This window comes from Pelophylax lessonae (genome assembly GCF_965119305.1).
Source record: "Pelophylax lessonae genome assembly, chromosome: 1".
Lineage (NCBI taxonomy): Eukaryota > Metazoa > Chordata > Amphibia > Anura > Ranidae > Pelophylax > Pelophylax lessonae.
Genome location: NC_138768.1, coordinates 610,030,802 through 610,039,233, shown reverse-complemented (window position 1 = coordinate 610,039,233; position 8,432 = coordinate 610,030,802).

Here is an 8,432-nt window from a genome sequence, read left to right as displayed (position 1 = left end):
GGTATCCAACCTTGTGCAAATGGGGAGTTTGCGGTTGTGCAAATGGACTGACTGACTGTTGTTAAACGGGGAGTTTGGTCTGTCAGAGTTTGGTCTGTCACTGTGAAGCGGGCGTAACCCTTACACTACTTGACCGATAAAACATCATACCTGATCGTATTCACACACTGGATGTTTTAAAGCACGTTATTCCAAACAATTTAGGAATGTTAGGTGATTTCTGCCCTTTATGGATCAAAACCCGACTCTGTGTCAACTACGTAATTTTCCATGGGAGTTTTGCCATGGATCCCCCTCCGGCATGCCACAGTCCAGGTGTTAGTCCCCTTGAAACAACTTTTCCATCACTATTGTGGCCAGAAAGAGTCCCTGTGTGTTTTAAAATTCGCCTGCCTATTGAACTCCATGGCGGTTCGCCGGTTCGCGAACATTTGCCGATGTTCGCGTTCGCCGTTCGCGAACGGCGAATTTTAGGTTCGCGACATCACTATTTGTAGTTTGTGTGTGGCCTCTAGCAAATCATTCACTGATGAAGCATGTGAAATTCCCTTACCATTAGCTGCTGCAAACCCTCTTCTTTGCCAGATTTTGGCAAAATCACGTACCACACTGAAAGCCTATTTAGAATCTGTGTAAATGTTTACATCTTTTCCCTCAAATAACCAACATGCACGGGTTAAAGCAATAAACTCTGTGGCTTGTGCTGAACAATGGTGAATAGCTTTGGTTTCCCACACAATATCTGGGAGTTGTTCTACAGCATACTCAGTTAAGTATGTGTTGTCATTTGGTCTAGTACACAAGTCATCCTAAAAAATTTCTACACTACCTGGTTGGGGATCTTGCATTATATCTGCTCTGGGTGTGGTATCCTCATGAATAACCTGTACACAGTCATTTTCTTCTGGTGGGGAATCTTCTTCACCCTTTACACCTAGCATTTAATTAAGAATAGCTATGGGGCCTGAAGTTGGGGAAGAATTATTAATAGATGGTTGGGCCATCAAATGTTGAGTAGTCAAATATCTTAATACATGTAGTACGTGATGAGTAGTATGTAAAATAGTTTCATGTCCCAGTGTTACTGACATAGACATTTCCACCACCATCACGCAAACCGCAAGTGCGTGTAGACACGCCAGCATGCCTTTTACTGGTAGAGAAACTACTCTGGAAAAATAGGCTACAGGTCCACTGCCATGGTTGTACAATTATCTCAAGCATACACATGAAAAGGTGACGTATAACAAGGTAAGGCCAGCGCAGGAGAGGAAACTAAAGAGGACTTAAAGGCTTAAAGGCATCTGTCAGCTCTTGGGTCCACTCGAATCGGTCGGGTGCCTCGAACTTAGTTGCTGCTCTATGTGATCATAGTAACAACAGTCAGGTATCCATTGCCTCTGCAAACAAACAAACAAAGAAAGGGCACACTGGCCTAGCGCATTATCCTCAATAAAGCTTTATTAATTACAGATATAAAATGTCTACTCACAAACAAGTGATGTAAACCAGCATGTCAGATTCAAATGATGGAGTCCATAGTTATAGAGTCCACAGTCTTTGTTGGAATAACGGCTAACGCGTTTAGAGGCTTAGCCTCTTTATCAGAGCCAAAAGACCCTACCTGGACCACCGTTTTATATAACAGAAGTGATTCATGGTTAACCTATGGAGCTTGGAAAAGGCTCCTCCCTCATGGGTGTGGTCTCAGAGAAGTTGTTAACCCTAGCCACACTTACACTTTTTTTGTCAACCTGGAGGTACTGATGAAAATAAATTATACACAATTTGTTGTACCACTGATCCCATCAATAGAACATATAGAAAATATACATAATAATAAGTGCATCCATGCTTTCGCACTGACTGTACATGAAATTGGGTTACAACACTTTTGAATATATAAAAAACCTTTCAGTTAAAAACCATCTCAATTGAAAGCAAAAAGTGTGAAGGAAAGAGGAATACATAGATTATACAAAAATAGACTACCCTTATTACTCCAGGGAGATGCTGTCATGGAAAAATGCAAACTGTAGCACATAGGTCCATTAAAAGAATGCCACTTACATGATGGGCTGTATGATTACTTCCATCCAACTCTTGGGGGTGCACTTAATGTGTATACGGAGAAGTCCATTGCCTGCAGTAGTTTATCATACCAAGAAAGGAAAGCATGCCTTTCTTAGCAGCTGGGCGGGGCAGATCCAAAATGGCTTGGATCCAAGACTGACTCATGTTGTTAACGTGAAACCCAGATACTAAACAGAATCCTGGCAATATTGCATTTTGTGTTTTGCCACCTTGTGTCCTTTATTACCCAGGTATTCTAACAGAGATCTACTATCCTGCCTACATGTCTCTCTGCTTGAGCTGCACAAAAGAATATCATCCACATACTGGAGCAACACATAACCATGGGATGGGGACCAGCCCTGTAAGGATGCACGAAGGGCCATAGAGTACACCGCAGGTGAGTCTATGTAGCGTTGAGGCATTCTCCGCCAGGTAAGCTGGCGCCCATCAAATGTGAATCTCCATAGTAGTTGTGTCTCTTCATCCACTGGGACAGAAAAAAAGTGTTTGACAACACAGTGTAATACTGAGTGGTACAAGGAATAGAGGTAATCAATGACGGTACATCTGGGACAATTGGTGCAACTGGGACTATCAAGTTATTAATAGTTCTAGGATCTAGGGAATTCTTGATAACGTTCATACAGTATTGCATGTCCATCGGTTTAACCATAACATCATTTCCAACTATAAAATAAGGTGCTATTAAATCTGCAGATGGGAAGCAGCATGCAATGGGGGAAGAGGTACTGGGCCCAGCAATGAGGGTGGAGGCACTGGACCTAATTAAGGTACCACTTCTCAAAGTCCCAGGGGAGGTTAAGGGAACCTGACTAACAAATCTCCCTTCTGTTTTAGCTGCCACTCCTCCCTTGCCAGTAGAGGATGTTACTATACCTACTTGGGCCTCCCTTTTTGTTCATCCCACACCTTAGGGGCAGTGGCTCCTGCAGAACTACCTGCCTGAACTGATTGCTGGGGAACCCCATCCCTTTCATCCTGCTGTACGGGCAGGGTCCTGGGATGCTGAGGCCGAAGACGATTTGCACGCAGTCTAAAAACTGCTGCATCCTAATCCTCTGCCATCACCTGTGATGTTAGAGGTAATTGTGGGTATATCGGTGTATAATTAGGGGACCCCGGGGATGGAGCTGAAAGCTCTATTGTATCTAAAAGGAAAGGATTATTCGATATTTTATTTGCCCGGGATGGTCCTGAAGGTACATATCCCGGTGCATATTTTAACCAGTTTAATCCTCCAGCCATCATATATTTTTTTATCCCATTCTGGATCAGGGTCAAACCATGGGAAGCTTCCCTCTCTCCCAGGCACAGACCCTTCACCATATTTGTATGAAACTCATCATTTGCACCATCTCTGGAAAGGCTTGAACTATACATTATCCTGACAGATTATCTACCCAAGGATTTACATAATAATAATCCTATGGGGATTTCCATGCAACGTACGCCTTACATGTTACATTTTCAGGATTTAGTTTTGGAGTTGATTTTGATATTTTACTAAGTTTATGCAACAATTTCCTTTAGCTAAGAACCTTTCTAGGGGGCTTAGGCGGATCTGGGAGTTTCCCCTTACCTATGAATTGTCCCATCCTTTGGATATAAAAAAGTGGTTATGCAAGCGGTTCCTAGTGTTGTGATAAACTGCCCAATACTCTTTGTGCTGGAGTAGCTGACAACACTCACGTAGAGCCTCCGTCAAAAACAGCACATGCGCAGCTATGGTTTAAATTGGACAGAATTCAGTACACTCCTAACACTCCGTCTCTCCCCGACTTGCTTTCACCTTTTCTGGGTCGCGGCTGTTAAGCTAGTCAGAGAAATGGTGGGTCTTGAGGAGATCAAGAGTACAAAAAATTCTAACATTTCATTCTAACAACAGCACAATAGGCAATCTAATAAAAGCACAATAAGCAAAACATGTATATCACTCTTAACAGGTTGAAGGGAGTATTCCTACCACTATTTAAATTTGTCTAGGCTAATAATCTGTCTGTGAGCTACCTCAGCTCAAACAGACTTATCTCCTCTGCTCACACAGCACTAAGGGTCTTTGAAATGTGCCTGCAATTAGGGTGTCATAAGACAAGAAGTCTCACTTACCTCTAATGGTGAAGTCACATCCCACTTCTGACACCAGTTCTAAAAGGTAATACCCCTTGGTAGGTACACTTCTACTGGCCAGCCTCCCTTCAACCTGTAAAGAATTTATGAGCACTCGGAAATAAGACATCCAGTCCGGTATGGTCTTTCAGTCTGTATTCAATGACCTTCTGGTCAGGACAGCTTATATAAAGTTCATTCAGGGGATGCAACATTAGTTTCTCAGACCAACTAAAAATATACATATAATATTTAAGCACAATGGACATAACATATATGTAGCACCCTCCTAGGTAGGTGCTAATGAGAGGGTATAGTTTTGAGCTCTGTCTGCTTACCAGAGGGGCTGCAGGTAAATCTATATTGCTTTCTGCCTACCAGAGAGCAGGATCTGTTATTGAGGTCTGCTCATTGTGCTCAGCATGCGATTCATTAAGTCTAGAGAGTGTTTCACACTGGTCCAATAGGGAGGCATGTTTGACAGGGGGAGGAAACCTGACGAATGGGTGCATAAGCTTTTGATACAGTAATGGTGATTGGTAGAGGGCAGGTTGCCTCAGTGTATTCTGGGATACTGTATAAAAGCCAGGAGCACATGTGCTGTGGGGTCTTTGGCTGGAGATTGGAGTCCCGGAGGGAGGGGGCAGCTGCCTACTCCTCTGTAGAGGTGCCAAGCGGTCGCAGGAAGTCGTCCTGAGGGCCAGAGGAGTAGTGGAGAGGAGCTGAACCCAGAGGTCCTGGAGAGCTGACTGAGAGGGGAGACACTGGAGACCCTGGGACTACAGTATCATGAGTACAGGGACTTGTGTCAAGGAGCCTGACCTGCGGGTGGCCACCCCTGCTAGTAGAACAGTCAGTTGACTGGTGTCAGCGGAAGAAGAGAGAGAGGATACTAGGTAGAGTGTCCTGAAGATAACTAGTTGTTCACCAAGGATAAGAGGCTTAATCCACATTCATCCGAAGTGGCAGGATAAATCAACATCCTGGCTGTTCCAAATCTATAGTAAAGCAGAGAAGATAGGAGTCCTCAATCACTATGAATAGTTAAAAAAAAAAAAAAAGTTGGAGTATCCCACTATTTCCATCTCCTATCCCCCATTTTACAATTAAACACAAAAACAACCAAATACCCCTAGACTGATTATTGGAGTGTGAGCCAAGGAGAATTAAGGAATTGTCTTTGCTTTTGGTCGTGTGCTGGTAACCAGGGGCTACCCACAGAATTAATATCAAACAGTCCTTGCGGGGGGCAGTGCTACATATACATAGTAGGAAACAGATGTATACGTAACAGGAAAGCAAACTCAGGAAAGAAATATCTCAGCATAGCAAATATTCTCACAACTAAGAAACAATGGGAGGACATTTACATCCTCAACAGCAAAATTGTCTGTTACAAAGCAAGAGATTTTCAATAAAATTAAAACGTTTAAAGCATAACTCCAATCATTCAATTAGGCAGGACTACATCACATTTAAATAAAACATAATTCCAACAGTTCTATAAAGTGCTCTCTAATGGTTGCAGAAAGTCAGAGTTTAGTGGAGGAGGGCTGTGACTTCCCAGCAGGGTAACAGGACTCACCTGACATCTTCTTCTTCTGCGCTTTGTCCCTGGGCAAAGGAACGCACAATCCTTATTAACCTAGTATTACCTGCTTTGCTTACTAGGTTATACAGGTTTACTATTTCATATATACAGGCACATGCATAAGGCTTTCTGTTCCTTTTATATACTTTATTCCCTTTATCCTGTAGGGTAACAATCCGGATTGTTTTTATCTATGTTTAACCTCCCTGGCGGTATGATTCTTTCAGATTTTAGGTGCTGAAAGCGGTACCATTATTTTGCATGTAATTCTTAAGAATGAGCAGCCCAAACCAACTATTTACATATGATTTTTTTTTTACTGCGCATTCTTCTTTATAACATCTCGGGTATGATAAAGTTTGAAACACAAAATCATAAATTATAATATAATAAATAACTATAAATAAGTTAAGGTATGTATGTATATATATCTTTGAGGAAACTGGCTTGGCGCCAGTGAAACGTGTCAGTGTCCACTTCATCAGCCTCCACCCAATGGAATAGCGACCAGCGTGACCATCGGCCACTGTACGGCTGGAGTCTCTGCGTCCCCCCACCCCCTACGTCCGGTGTGACGTCAGACCGCAATCGGCGTGTCTATTCCCGCTATTGGGAAGTATTCGGAGGGGAGCAAACTATGGGGAACGCCAACGCCTGAGTGGGCCGTGCACAGGTCATTTGGGTACACACACCCTGGGAAAACCCCTACGGCTCATCTTGAAGGACGGTAAACCAGTCAATATTGCTGTTTACAGTATCTTTTCTAATCTCTACTGACTGTATCTGTCATCTCACAGTGCATGGTTTACCCGGGAATTTCTCTTGCTCAGTAAATCTCTTTTGCCTGTTTCCAACTCACTAGCCATCCGGCTTCAGCAGACTTAGTTCCCTCCATACAGGACATATTATCTCCATCATCTGCTCACCCCATGTGGTGACCTTATACATGTGGAACTGCACTCGCTGAGTAATTTATTTACACTTCAATTACTATTGTTTACTGGCATTGGGACTGTGCAAATACTACCAACCTCCCATTTGGTTCTCTGAGTCCATTGTCTCTTATCTAGTATGATTATTTATCATCATCATTAGACTTCATATTCAACCCGGGTTGATGGTATTCCATTGGTTGTTGTTTTGTTTTTAATCTGTTTTTATCCATGCTGTGCCACACCCTGTTACACTGTTTTTCAATTGCACTGGCATACGTGCCTAATAAAGTCAATATATATTTTTTTAATTTTCTACAACGGTGTCCCTAGTTGACTCCTTCTTGGGGGGATTTCTGGTCTCTCCAATCCCTTTTTTGTCAACGGCCACCTGTTGTTTTTCTGACCTCTTTCCAATTACCTGATTGTGGTCCCTCCTTATTATGGCCTTTGGGAATTTGCTCTAGTCTTGTTTGTTTGTTTGTATGTATATATATATATATATATATATATATATATATATAAAAGTACAGTAAAACTGCAGGAAAGTGCACTGGGAGGCAAACTAATGTGAATTTATTTTATTTTGTAATGTATCAGTGTGTTTGGCTTGTTTTATTTTTTGAATTTGCCGCCGATTCCACCCCCCCTGTGAGCGTCACGTCGCAGGAGACGGAAGCCGGGGCACAGAGCATCGGGAGGAAGTTCTGGCCGCCGCACACCGCCGGGATACAATTTGATGTTGTTCTACCTTTGGAAGGTGTGGGATTTTTCAAATGTTTGTGGAATTCTACATAATATTTTAATCAAATTCAATAAACCTTATTGCATACTACAATGCATGGATGACTGGTACTGCCTGCAATCCCAAAGTCTGTACTATACAGCTGTAACATTTTTTTGAATCTATTTACTAAGGGTCCTTTCACAGGGGCTTTGCGCCCGGCAGACTCCGTTTTCACTCAGCAGGGATCGATCCGCTGATCTCCGCTGAGCAGGCTTACTTTGCAGAGATCCCCACTCTCCTCTATGGGAGATCAGGTGAAAACGGACAGCCTGTCCATTTTCATCTGATCCTATCCAATCCGATCCTCCAGATGGAAAATAGGGTTTTCATCCACCTGGATTTCACGGACCACATCAGACCAAATAGCAGCGGATTTTAGGGGAGATGTCACCGCTGACATCCGCTGCTCCATAGAGGTGCATAGAGCATCCGATTAAGTCTGCATGAAAAACTGATAGGTAGACCTGATTGAAAAAGCCCGTGCGAAAGGGGCCTATGGAAGATCGGATGAAAATGGGCCGCCTGTCGCTGTTCATCCGATCCTATCCGATCCTGAAAGAGAATTGAGCAAGAGTTCAGCCATTTTAGTATTAGGGAGACATTTTAAATTATTGTGATATTAGTATGCTGTGCATGAGATTTATATTTTGCTGAGAACAAGGAAAAGCCTAGTTAGGGTTCAGTGTCCTTCGTTCCCACTTATCTTGTTAGTTCCCAAAACAAGGGATCTACAGGCTCCAGACATATTAGACATATTTTGGTCTGGGTGAGATGTCACGTCACGTCTGAATCTTAATGTATAATTGTGGAAAGTTACAAGTCACCAGGAGGGGCGTAACTGGATTTTCAATGTGTTCTAATGTGAGTATTTTGATATATAAACTGTGAGCAAATAAACATTTATCAGGTCATTCTGAAG